We start from the raw sequence: 13,177 nt of genomic DNA, 5'->3' as shown, positions 1-13,177 counted from the left end.
TTTCATAGGCAGAGCTCAATCCCACATGTGCAGATGTACTGCATGAAAATTGGGGTGGAATATTTAACCATTCTTACCAGAAGTGGTGGGGCAGGCGCAATACTGAATTCAAACAAACAGACGTACCAAATTCTCCTTGACAGTCCAGAATAAAGTGAATCAGCTGCCCACCATACTTTCACACCTTCTGCATAACCCTTGAGTTCAATGGGATTAAGGGGAACACAAAATTGGCCCCTGAGATAAGACGAAAGCATATTGCGTTCCCGTGAGAACCACTTTGGAGGCAGGTTGAGGGTGCAGAATAGAGGACATTTTTATTTTTAGGATCTCTGCCAAATAGATTGACGCAGCGATACCTCAGCAGGGAAAAGACCACACCCATAAACTTAGGGTATTCAAATTAATGATCTTCCGGGGAGAAGAGACTCAAGGCATCTGCCCTCATATCGGAGTACCTACCAGATCAACTGCTGCAGGAACATAATCCCCGCTTTTACAGCCTACTGCCATAAAGGCATGGTCTACCAGCAAAGGTTCCAGCAACCTACTCCATCTGTTGTAGTGGTGTATGGATATAGAGTTCTCTGAAACTGTTAGAAATTGGGGTTTCTGGTTTGCTGGGGTGTGCAACATGTCCAAGCAGGAACCAACACTCCAGTTAGGGTTAGCCAGATACACACTAAAAGATAACCTGTGCTCCCACTCCGATACCTTGGCACAGAGGAGTCAGGCTTATCTAAAGTGGTAACGTGTAAAGTATTTGTGCAAAACACACACAAAGTAACAATGAAAACCCCACAAAAATACTCCAAACAGGGCTAGAAAAATAGATTTTTATTCGTAAAACAAGACCAAAATAACAAGAATCCAAGAGGTAGAACCGGAGGAATTTTTAAAGATTTAATGAAAATGTAGTGCTTAGAAGCAAACAGCGCTTCTGGGTTACTTGAGGTCACTCCGGACCGGGGTAAATCCAAAGTTCAGGCTGACCGTGATGGTGGGCAGGCCAGCTACAGGACTAACGCAGCTCCCACTGAAAAGGACCTTGGATGGAGGAAGCATCGACATCGAAGGCTCGTTGTGTCAGTTCCGATCCGCGCAGTCGATTAAGGCTAAGTCGACGATCCGCTTTACGATGCAGGTACTGCATCATTGTTGAGCAGCACGGTCAGTAGTCATTGAGCTGCACAGTCCGTCAAAGCGATGTTGTCCATTGGCCCCTGTATCGGTTCTAATTTGGCACAAAGTTGTCACTGTGTCGAATTTGATGGTGTTGCACAGCAGAAACTCACTTTCAAGGGCACAGGACTGGATTGGCACCACTTGGCAGGGCAGGACTCACAGATGGCAGAATCCAAGTGCTGTTGCGGAGTTGTAGGAAGTCTTTGATCGCCTTGAGACTTCAGAACAAGGGGCAAGCCAGCAGGCCCTTGGAGTTACTCTGGGTTTAAGTGAGATGGGTCCAGTCTTTGTCCTCAGCAGGGCAGGGATCAGTAGGAGCAGGCAGCACAGCAAAGCAGAAAAGCAGTGATTCCAGAGCAACAGTTAGCAGAGTGGCAATCCTTGTATCACAGCAGTCTTTACTCCCGGCAAAGTTCTTCACGGGTCCAGTAGTGTACTGTCTTGGCAGGGTCAAAGACCCAGTACTTATACCAAGCTGTGGCTTTATAGTGGGGGCGACTTCAAAGCAGGACCTTGAAGTGCAGAGGTCCCCCTTTCTTCCCAACCCTGGCTCCAGACTTTCAGTATAGGGTAATCAGCCCATTACGTGGTTAACAGGACACTGCCTACTCAGGTGGAAGTGTCAGCTCGCCCCTCTCTTCCTGCCCAGGAAAATGCAGATGAGTTCTCTGTCAAACCCTCCCTTCCTGTGTCTGTGCCTGACTAGAGGGAATGAACAAAGTGAAGCTGTGATCCACCCCAGACGTGGATTGGAGAAAGGCTGCAAGGCACACAGATCAGTGAATGCAGAGAAATATCCAATTTCTAAAAGTGGCATTTCTAAAACAGTAATGTTAAATCCAACTTTACCAGTAAAGAAGATGTGTCATTACCATTCCAAAGATATAACACTGATGCAGCTACACCTTTCTTTCTAATCAGGAATTACAGCTTAAAAGGGTTTTAAGGAATTTCCAATGTTAGCCTGAGAGGACTAGACTTCGCAGAGGTGACATTTGACCTAGTCTGCCTAACAAAATGGCAACACTGCACTTACAGTGCCCAGGAATGGACCTGGGTACTGTAGGGGCACAGGGCTCTTGCTCCTGTGCCCACACCATTGGCATAGAGCACCCAGCTAGAGGGGTGGCTGATGTATGCCATGGCAGTGTAGGTGGTGGGCATGGCACACAGGGATGTGTGCCATGTCGACTCTTTATTTTGTCTTGTACCCAGACACTCAGCCTGCAAGGGCAGTGTGTGTGTGTGTAAGGGTACAGGGCCTCTAAGGGTGGCACAATGAGTGCTGCAGCCCTTAGAGGCCTTCCCTGGTCACAAAGCCCTAGGTACCTAGGGGACCATTTACCAGGGGCTGACATATGGCCAGGGTTTGCCAATTTGTGTTTTGTGTTTTAGGGAAGGAACATAGGCCCTGGGCACCTGATTGGCAGGAGTCCAGGGCACACTCAGTCAAAGTACATTCAGCAATTCAGCAAAACGTGGGGGTATACCATGCAAGAAAGATGGCACTTTCTCACAAGGGATGCTAACCACTATTGGGAATATTTATAAGCTGGAAAGAGAAGTATCAGCTATTTGCTCTATCCCTAAGCAAATCAAACCTCCAAACCAATGCACATCATATAGGCCAATCTCACTGGTCAAAGCAAACATATTAGCGAAATTACTGGCCAACAGGCTAATTGATTTGCTCTCTTGTTCAGAATGACCAAAGCCGATCAATGCCAAATAGCTTACCCTCCATAATATTCTGAGAGCATTTAATGCTCTTTAACTAATGCCCCCCAACCCCTCTGACCCCCCTCCCCATCCTCATTCCCACCCCACCACAGCACTCTTTATGGATTTTGAGAAGGCCTTCTACAATCTTCACTGGTACTATCTCTTTGCAGTCCTTAATAAAATTAATCTCAGTTCATCATTGTTTTATAGATTAATATGTTAAATCGCAAACCAAGAAATAAGGTACGAATTAATGGAGTTCTCTTAGTGTTCTTGAATAGCTTGTGGCACCCACCTGGCATATCCCCTTTCACATTTACTATTCACAATGCCTGTGGAACCACTTGCAGAGAGTATCAAAGGTGCCAGTAACATCTCTGGCTTTAGATGCTGCTTTGGGCTGGAGGAACATATATTTTTTTATATGCAGACAACCTCAAGGTATATCTCAGCAACCAGTTAAACTGGTCACACCCCAAATTAGAATAGCTATTAGGACGACTTTGAGAGTCAGGCAGGGCTACATGTGAACTGAACTAAAAGTGTTTTTCAATATACTGGGGCAGACAAAGGTGGTGGAAGGTGTAGCAATGTTGTGAATACCAGTGACTGGGGAGGGATTACGCTACCTTGTGATACTGGTGGCAAAGTCAAAAGCATACGCATGGGTGGGAAATATTGCTCCAATGACTGAAAATCTGAAAAGAGATCACCAGCTTTGGTCTCCCTTGAACCTATACTTGATAGGCAGGGTGAAGCTTTTGAAAATGGCAGAGCTCTCGCAGCGACAGTACATCATGTAAAACTTCACTTATAAACTACACCAACCGAACTACAATGGATAAACTCGAAACTTACAGCATTTATTTGGAGTAAGAAGATGCCGAAAGTGTCCATTGCCAAATGCTGCAAATCAAGGTTTGACAATGGCCTGAACATGCATATTACAGGGATCCAACCTTATCATAATAAATAACTGGTTGTATAGTCCATGTTGTGACCTAGGGAGCCGCAGTGAGCTGTAGCACTTGGTGAATTTCATCACTTCACTATATGTAGGGGCTCTAGACCAGGTGTCTCTAAACTTTTCTGTAATAAGAGCTACTAATGTTCAATGAAAATCATACCGATCTACTAATATTTTTGGTGTGGTAATAGTGATCATGTCAGGCAAGATTACATATATGGACACTCCATGCAAGATTAACCACAGTGTCACTTCAGAAGGTCAGGAAGGGTTGCCATCAGTAATATAAACAAGCATTGGCACAGCCAATAGGTCCCGCCTTTGGGACCTTATAAGTGTTTAACCATGCAACAGTTAATGTTGGTGCACCAAGGATCTTGTGTTGCATAACTAAATACTTAGAAGGTCCCAAAAGCGGGCTCCTCTGGCGTCAGGGTGCCCCTGCCCCCCGTGGGTAGGTGCAGGGCAGTGGTGCTGAGTACAGGGGCAGATGTTTAAGGCAGAGTGAGGAATCCGCTCCGGAGGTGGGCAGGCATGGCTCCCGGCAGCACCGACAGGCAGGACGAGGGCTCGAAGGGGTTTATCACGAGATGCAGCAAACACTGCCAGCTTTCAGCATGAATGGAGTCAGGCGCTGAAAGTCTGCGAGAGGGAGGGGGTGATTCAGGGTGTGAGGGTGGGGTGAGACACAGGGAGGGATGAAGAAAGGGGGAGATAGGATGGGCAGGGATGATGCAGAGTGACACTGTGAGGGTGGTGAACTGAGGGTAGGGTGAGGCAGGGGGCGAGGTGATGCAGGGGTGAGATACGATGGGAAGGAAGCGAGACTATGAGGGGAGAGTGGTGGGTGACAGCGTGCAGGCGCGTGACAGGTGAGGGATAAGACTGTGACGGTGAAGTGAGAGGGGTGCGATGCGAGGCTGGGAGGTATGACAGGTTGAGGTGAGACAGCTGGTGGGGTGAGGCAGAGGGTGAGTGACGGAGGAGTGGGAGATGTGAGGTCGAAGGGGAAGAGAGGCTGCACACGGTGAGGATGTGAGGCTGGTGGAATGCAGGGAGGGTGTGTCGGTGGGCAGACGGTGCGTGGTGATGCAGGGGTGACACTGTGAGGGGGGCTGAGAGGAAGAGAGTGTGAGAGGAGGATGGGAAGAGACACCGCAGAGCGAGGGGTGGGACTGTGAGGGTGAGCGGTGACAGAGGGGTGGAAGTGATGGAGGGGTGAGGGTGCAAGATGATGGAGGGGAGGGACAGTGAGGGTGCACGGTGATGGAGGGGAGGGACTGTGAGGATGCGCAGTGACAGAGGGAAGGGACTGTGAGGGTGCGAGGGGATGGAGGAATGACTGCGTGTGAGGTGAGAGAGGGAGAGAGACCACACTGCGAGGCTCAGGTTAGGCTGAGGCAAGCTGTGCTGTAGAGACAGAGGCTGTGAGGGTGGACTGTGAGCCAGTGCAGGGGTTCGTGGTGAGGCGGAGGAGGGGTGGGGATATGAAGGGGTGGGTAAAGGAGGTCGAACTAAGGGACCAGAAATAGTTTGGGGAGTAGATTTGGAGGGTTTCCTCAGTGTGCTGGAGACTGGGGGAGACGCAGAGGTGAACGTGATGGAGAGAGACTGAGGAGGGAGAGGTGATGTGGCGCTCAGATGCAGTCAGCGAGAAGGCGCAGAGGGTGAGAATTTACAGGAGGTGAGATGTGCGTTGTATTGCATTTGCCATTTTACATGTTACACGTGCTAAACTGCATATTGACCTCGATTCCATGTGATGCTCTGGTCTTCCATTTTGTCGTATTGTATTTCCATTTTGTGCTGCTCTGACCTGTAGTTACACTTCAGCAGTAACAAACATGTTTTTCACGTAAACCAGCACGAGCTGGTGCAAGACATACCTCGTGAGGTTATTTTGTGCCTTGAGCCTGTTTTTGTGCATTCTATGCTTATCTCTAGGACATAGGGAGGATGCTCTGTGCAAGGCTCTCCAAGGCCGGAGATAGGGAAAGGAATGTCTTTTGCCTCGGCGCACCCAAGCAGAATCTGGCCAGGTCTCTATGGGTGGGTCTGACGCAGAGATGCGGCCAGCACCTATGATGGATAGATGGGCGAGAACGCCTGCTAGAGGGTTCTCGAACGTGTTGATTTAACTATAAAAAGCGGAATCTGTGAGGTGGAGCTCAGGAACTCAGTCTTGGAGTGGACGCACTCGCGGGACGACTTTGGTGCCCGGAGAGATTACTTCCTGTGCCCCAGTCTCTACAGGGTTCCCGACTTGGTGTTTTCGGTGCTTGGCCAGGGATGTTGAAGACTACGGTGCAGACGCATCTGGTGAGGTGCTTTGTACATTAACTGTTTATATATCTATATTCAAGATCTCATATTTGTGTATATATATATATAGTGGTGTATTCAGATTACGCAAGTGGGCAAGGCAATACATGCGTGAAGAGGGAGATGCTTGAGTGTGAACAAGCAGAGTGGGTGGTGCGGAGAGGGGGTGGGTGTCAGAGAGCTGCTCCAGAGAGTACAGTCCTGCAGGCGTGAGATGTGCAGTCAGGGGGTGAGCAGAGAATGACAGGATACAGAGGGGAAGGGTCGGTATGCAGGAGAGAGTGGGATTCACCACAGCGAGATGTATGAAAGATACAGGTACACGGTACCGGGGACTGGATTATATGGAGGGTGAAACTGTTCAGAGTGCAAGGGCTGTGAAATGATTTACATAGTGGGAGTGTGTAAAGGTGGCATGCTACCACACTCGAGGCTGGTGCAGAACGGCTCTCGTTGAGGTGACCCTGATGCCCCCAGCAGTCCTTCAGAGTTTCGGTGATCCTTTCCAACAGTACTGAAGAATGGGTCGGGTGCTCCCCCCCCCAGTAGTATTAGGTACTTCTCCTCAGCTGTCATGCATGCTGGCTGACTCCGCCTCCCCAGCAGAAATGCAGTTCTCATCAGGTGCAGCCCCACAGCAGCAATGCAGTGTGTGAGTTGAGATCCTCTGCAACAGCACTGGATACTCCTCAGCAGTAATGCAGGGTATCAGACTTCTGCCCAGAAGTCATGCATATCGTGTTAGAAGGAGAGATTAATTAATTAAATAAACCTAGTGTGGCCTCTAAAGTTAAATAAATAAAGAAGCACGAGGACCGTGAGCTAATGGAACAAGTGCAGTCAATCTACAGCTTTTCAAGCACTCGTGCTTGTGCTGGCATCCACCTTGCGGGAGTAAGCGCGGACCGTCTGTTTTCAATTAGCGCGCGCCGCTGCTCGCTCCCGCAAGGTGGATGCCAGCACAAGCACGAGTGCTTGAAAAGAGCTGACCAATTTATAAAGGTCATCTCCTGGTGCAGCGTATGCACGCTGCCTAGGCGAGACCTAAAAAGGCTTGATCATCTTGCACTGCTTCTACATGGGTAAAACCTGACAGCCATAGCTGCAATGCCTGCCTCTAGGTTTTAACATTAGTAATAAGTGTCCCCAATGCCTCAGGATTTGTCACTCAAATATCAGCTTATTAAATTTATTTCAGGAATCCAAACATTTTTCTCTAAACATCAATTTTAAGTTCTGAAAATACACACAATTTCATCCCGAATCCATACTTTTCAATTTTGGTACACATATATTAATTCAACTAAGCACAAGCTTCTAATTTAGTAGGCTTGGCTGCGCGCAGGAGAGCTACTTACTAGTAGCTGGAGAGCTACCAGCAGCTCACGAGCTACTTGTTGGAAATGCCTGGTCTAGACTGTCACAAGGTCTTTTCCCTGCGACAAAGGAGGTATTATCACCCCAGAGAGACGCTCTTCATAAAATCAAATGGACTGGGTAGTTGACAAAGGCTATTCCTTTGTGCGTGAGCTTCTCCCTTTGTAACTCTTGAGGTATCTGCAACTATCTCACGCACTGCCGCCGCCATGCATTGCCGCTATATCAGTGACAGATGTTGACCGCCTACAGCGAAACTCACAACACTAGTACCCAGCAAAATAGGCACAGTGCATAAATCACTGTTAAAACATATCTCAGATACGTTTTCTGCGTTCAGAGCAGCCTCAGAGGCAAAAAACTTTCAATACATATATTGGCAAATCACACGCATGGCACCGAAAGAAGTGGCTATTTCTCTGCAATACAGGTTCATACAATTTCAAAACTTGCACTAAATCTACCTCACAAGACTATGACATTTTCAAAGGGATTCTGTTCCCATCTATTTGAGATGGGAGACCGAGAAGTGAGACTTTTACACAAAGTATGGGAGTGTACAATCTTCTGGATATTCTAAGACAAAATAGCAATCAATTTGGAAATTGTGGAGAGCAAAACAATTCAGACGCCTCGCGTGGCTTTGTTCACCGATCTGGAGGACCTCGATGTTAGTACATACATATGTAAATTTGTGGAATTGGGCATAGTCATCTTGAAAATAGACACGGCACAGCAACAGAAAGCATCTCAGGTGCCAAGCCAGGCGAAGTGAGAGAAAGGGCTAGGCTATTGCAGGATCATGAATAAGTCGATCTGCAAAACCTGAGGATGCTGGACAAGAACACCAGAAAAATTAGAGTGGGGCTGTGGGGGGGGATGTCTATGAATGTACTGTAGGTGGGTGGTGTAATGATGCAGTGAGGTGGACCTATCAATGAAAGGTGAGGGAGTGAGGGGGGGGGGGGAGAATTGGTGGGTATTCAAAATGTCCTAATAATAGAATGTTGGAATGGGAAATGCAAATACTTATAGCCCAACAAGGCACGATGTGTTGGTTTGAGATGCTGTGTTTATTTTTGAAAATATTATTAAAAAAACAGAAAGTAGTATCAATTGAAATAAAACAAAATGTAACTTATCACTAATATGCCCCGTTTAATGACTGACCCAGAAATTGAGAGATCGCAAGAATGAAAAGCAACATAAACTGTGTAGGAGGCTGAATTATCAAGCATTTGGAATGCAATAGGTCTCGCATTTATAATTCTGTCATAAATGCGACACCTATTGCAGTGCAAATGCTGGTTTGTAGAAGCACCAATGCAGCGCTTTCACTTTAATGTCGGCCTGTGTCTTAAGAAAAGGGCACAGCATAATTAAAGTGAAAGTGCAGTATGAGGTGCTTTTACAAAAAGAAGCATTTGTTTGACAACTTGACAGATGCTTTTTTTCTTGTAAAAGCGCCCCATGCCGCGATTTCACTATAATGGCGACTGCCCCCCTTTCCTTACATGCGGCTTGTCCAAGGAAAAGTGCAAGGCCGCCATTAAAGTGAAAGCGCGGCATGGGCCAGTTCAAAAAAAAAAGTTAATAAATACTAAAAAAAAAATATGCGGCCGCATTCGGTACTGCAAACCAAAGGCACGGCCCCGCCATTGTATGACCGTGCCGTGCTATGAAGAAAAAGAAAATTCAAGCAATGGGGAGAGCATGTCCTGCCTGCAACAGCAGGCAGGAGAAAAACATTTAAGCAAATAGTGATCTGAGGCTGTAATTAAAGCCTGCTGAGTAACAACATATGTAGCGGGGGTGTCCTAATAGGAGGTTACAAAATGAGACAAGGCAGTACTAAGGAGAAACTACTAAGTCTACTGACCAATAAAAAAGCCAGTTTCCAAAGGACAATGATACAAACCAATGAAAAATATGGACAGAGAGCGGGCGGAGCTTCATGTCCATATCTGAATACAGCATGCCTCGCAGAGCAGCACATGCGCTGCCCAGGGTCGACCTAAAAATGGTAAGTTAAGTGCATTTGAGATTTTAAGAACTATATATGGTATCCCAATAGTCAATTTGTTTGACATACGGTGCAGTGGTTTGAGTGAACCACCAACACACAACACTATATTTAATGTGGACACATGTAGGTGGAACAAGGACAGTAGCTCTAATACAATGATCAATAATTAGCATAGGGGTGCGCACCTCACTGAAGTAAGGATTAAATGTAATTACAACTTGGGCATGATATTGAGAAATACAGACTCAACTTTTACTTTAGGGTATACAAGGAGAATCTCAAACAATTAGTGATTTAAATGAATACAATATAATTTCCCACATAAGACTTACTTCACTCACAAACACATCAGTAAAATGTGTCCTCCAACGGAATATGAATGCCTTAGATGGAGGGTTGATGTAGCCGATTTAATTCAGCTAGTTTGAGATGCCCCACGCATAGGGGAATACTAGCAAAGTGGTATCTCCATAGTTGCTGAACTTGCTGGAAAAAGGATTGCAGAAAAAAATGTGCTTTATTGATAAAGCAATAAAAGGGTTAATTGAGTTCCCATATAAAACAATAAGGATCAATTAAAAAACATTGATAGCAAAAGATCCAAAAGTCAAGGTTATCAATGTGGACGAGGAAACTTCTACTTTTCAGATCTCGCCGGCACCAGTGCATGTGCTGTATGCACTACATTTACAAGGGATATTGTATTCCACAAGGTTCTACCAGCCTGCCCATTACTTAACATTAGTTGGCTTCATTGTCACTCTTATTTGCTGTCTTCTCATTGGCTTGCGCCTGCTGGCTTCACTACCTCTTATTTCGGCTGGAGGATGGACAATGTAATGATTGCTTAAGTTTGACTGCTGTTGTTCCACTGATCGTGCAGTGACTAAGGTACTACTTTTATTTTTTCCTTCTTGGTCGTCGTTGTTGAACCTCTTGCCATTTGTGGCTATGTTTACTCTCCCCCACACACTTCAAATAAGCCTTTTTCTCCTTTGAAACACATTTTTATTGTGACAACAGATGTTATCTGCTTCCAAATGTATTTCTACTAAGACATGGGGGTGATTGCTTTCTTTATGGTAAAGGATTTTCGGTCAAATGTCATAATTTTATTTCTTTTCCACATCTGGGGAGAGTAACGTATTTAATCAGAACCACACAGGTGTTGTGCTGCCATCTAACAAGCATTGTCAAAGCCAATAGGTCTTGTCTTTGAGACTATTGTTTCTGCCATTGCCTTTTGTTCATGCTGTACAGCATGGACATTGTCAACTTTAGGAATGATTTGTAGCCACATGGTATAGTTGAGTTGTTATGATGCATCCAGCCTTAATTAACTTTTTTTTTAAAGTGCATTTGCCCTGGGTGCATCATAGCACTTTTTAAAATCATTTTTAGTCACACTGAAAGCTTCCGCACTGCGAGATAGCATGGCTGCAAAACAATGCTAAAGCCCATAGCTCTCATCGGTGGGACATTTTGGCTTTGCCAATGCTTGTGTGACACTTGCATTTTACGTTTTTGCCACCAAGGAGGCCGTCCACCTCTAGGCTTTTCATAGCAGGCTTGTCTTCCCAATCTAAACTAGGTCCTAAACTGAAGAGATATTTCTATTTTGCTTCTTTGTAAATGTAACTGATAGAGGAAAAGATAGTAGTCAATAGCTGCTCTTATGAGGACTCCTCAAAAGAGTAAATCCTCTAATTCACAGCAGGAAACTTCGAGAAAAAAAACATTCCCACTCCTTCACGTCAATAGAGGGAGCTGTTATGGTCGCAGGAGGGCCAGATCAGCAGCAGGGTACATGTATCCATGAAACTCCAAGGAGACAAGACACCTCAAGGAGAAAAACAACAGAATGCTCAATGGGAATAAATGATATGACCGTAGAGATGAAGCTGCTGCTACCTACTTGGGGGGGTCCACGACTACTTAGAACACTAAATAATATTAACAGATTAATAAGGTGCATACACACAAAAAAGCAAAATGCAAACAGAGATTTTTAAAATGTTCTGTAAATGTGAAGGAATTTGAAATTGGAGGTCAAAAGTTGCTATCCTCAGATTGAGTCATGGGATCAGCCCAGTGCATCAAACAAAATATGGTATGGAAGATATATGACTTCAATTGAATTTAGAAAAGCTGTTAACCTTCCCATTAAAATGTGGGGTTTTTGTTATGTATGTGAATTAAATATAATATTTCATAATTCGTGTATATGTTAGATGAATGTTTGTTACTGTATTTTTGTGTATTGTTTGGATGTTCAAATCATTAAACTCGCTTAAGGCGGATCCCTGGAATCCAGTAATAACTCGGTATGTGTCTCTGGATTCCAGTAATAATTTAGTGTAGGTCCCTGGATTCCAGGAATGATTAAGCGGGGGTCTACAGAAGTCAAAATGGTAAGAACCACTGGCCTAGGTAATCACCATTAAATGCTTTCTATTGTTTCCAGGTGTTCGTGATAAGTGCACATTGAGGGAAATCAAAACAGAGGCAGAGTAATGTGTCAGTAGCAACTTACTGCTCTGTGCATGTGTATCTTACCCAACATAGATTTATTACTAACATCTAATATTACACTCTACGTGATACAACTCCATACAACGGTTACTCACCTATGTTGGATTGTGCAAAAAAAGATGAGATTTAAACAAACCAAAATCGAATAATTGCACTTTTAAGGAATTCAGTAATTTAACAAATGCTAGTAAATTGTCCTATATATAGTAATAGCACAATTGCAAAAGGGCTGTCAAGCCAGAGAACAAATTAAGCAGTTTTAGATGCTATTGTGAAAGGTGTAGACAAGAAGAACAAAGATTCAGACACTGTAATAATAACTACGACTGATCTTACCAAGATTTGTGCTTTCTGAGTTTGTGTAGTTTTTCCACAATTCACTGAAGACTATGCCAACGTTTCACATCCTCTGGTATGGCTCTTTTGGATGGATGCATCTTTGCTGTGGAGACTGAATTGACAAAACGCCATGGCAATCTAATGAGGCATGAAACACAATGCAGATTAAGTACAATCAGACAGGTACAAAAACTGGTTACTCTGAAAGTTTGAAAGTTGACTGACTGATTCAAATGACTGACTGACATGGATGACAGAAAGCAAGCTGAATGAATATGTGATTAGTGCATCACGAAATTTAAAAGAAAAGCTTGTGCCTCATTCTCAGTACTGTACTGGCCCTGACAAAAATAGAACTACAGATGCATCAGCTTACTTGGAATTAAGGACCTACAAATGGAAAATGTTTTAGTAGAGTCCATTCATGCAGACAGGGTGTAATTTATATATGTATAATTGGTATATATAAGAAAAACACAATCAGATACATGACAATCAAACATCAAAAACCTACGTTCCTCAAAGGCAAAATATAACAAATGACCAAACTGTTCCAGAGTATACAAGAGATAAGAAGAAATAAAATAAGATAATGAAAGAATTTTCCACAGCAGTGCAACAGCTTAATGCACGGTACACAAACATCCGCACAGTCGTAGTGTTTTCTTCCTTGGTTTATTTTTCATATCTAATTCTCTCTGAGCGGG

The 13,177-nt window shown here is 44.7% G+C and overlaps 1 protein-coding gene across 4 annotated transcripts in view; it reads right to left on the bottom strand.

Annotated features, from left to right (window-relative positions):
• The window catches only part of ZBTB5 (zinc finger and BTB domain containing 5), a 60,376-nt gene that overhangs the window by 15,570 nt on the left and 31,629 nt on the right, over positions 1-13,177 (bottom strand). For 3 of the 4 annotated variants that reach the window (XM_085641093.1, XM_085641092.1, XM_085641094.1), the window contains exon 2: positions 12,468-12,608. The gene's annotated coding sequence lies outside the window, so the exon portion shown is untranslated. Of the gene's footprint in view, positions 1-9,931; positions 10,086-12,467; positions 12,609-13,177 lie in introns of all 4 variants that reach the window. The other variant, XM_085641095.1, reaches the window with a different exon arrangement.

This window comes from Triturus cristatus, chromosome 2_2 (genome assembly GCF_964204655.1).
Source record: "Triturus cristatus chromosome 2_2, aTriCri1.1, whole genome shotgun sequence".
In the NCBI taxonomy this organism is placed as follows: domain Eukaryota; kingdom Metazoa; phylum Chordata; class Amphibia; order Caudata; family Salamandridae; genus Triturus; species Triturus cristatus.
This window is presented reverse-complemented; position numbering and strand designations above follow the sequence as displayed.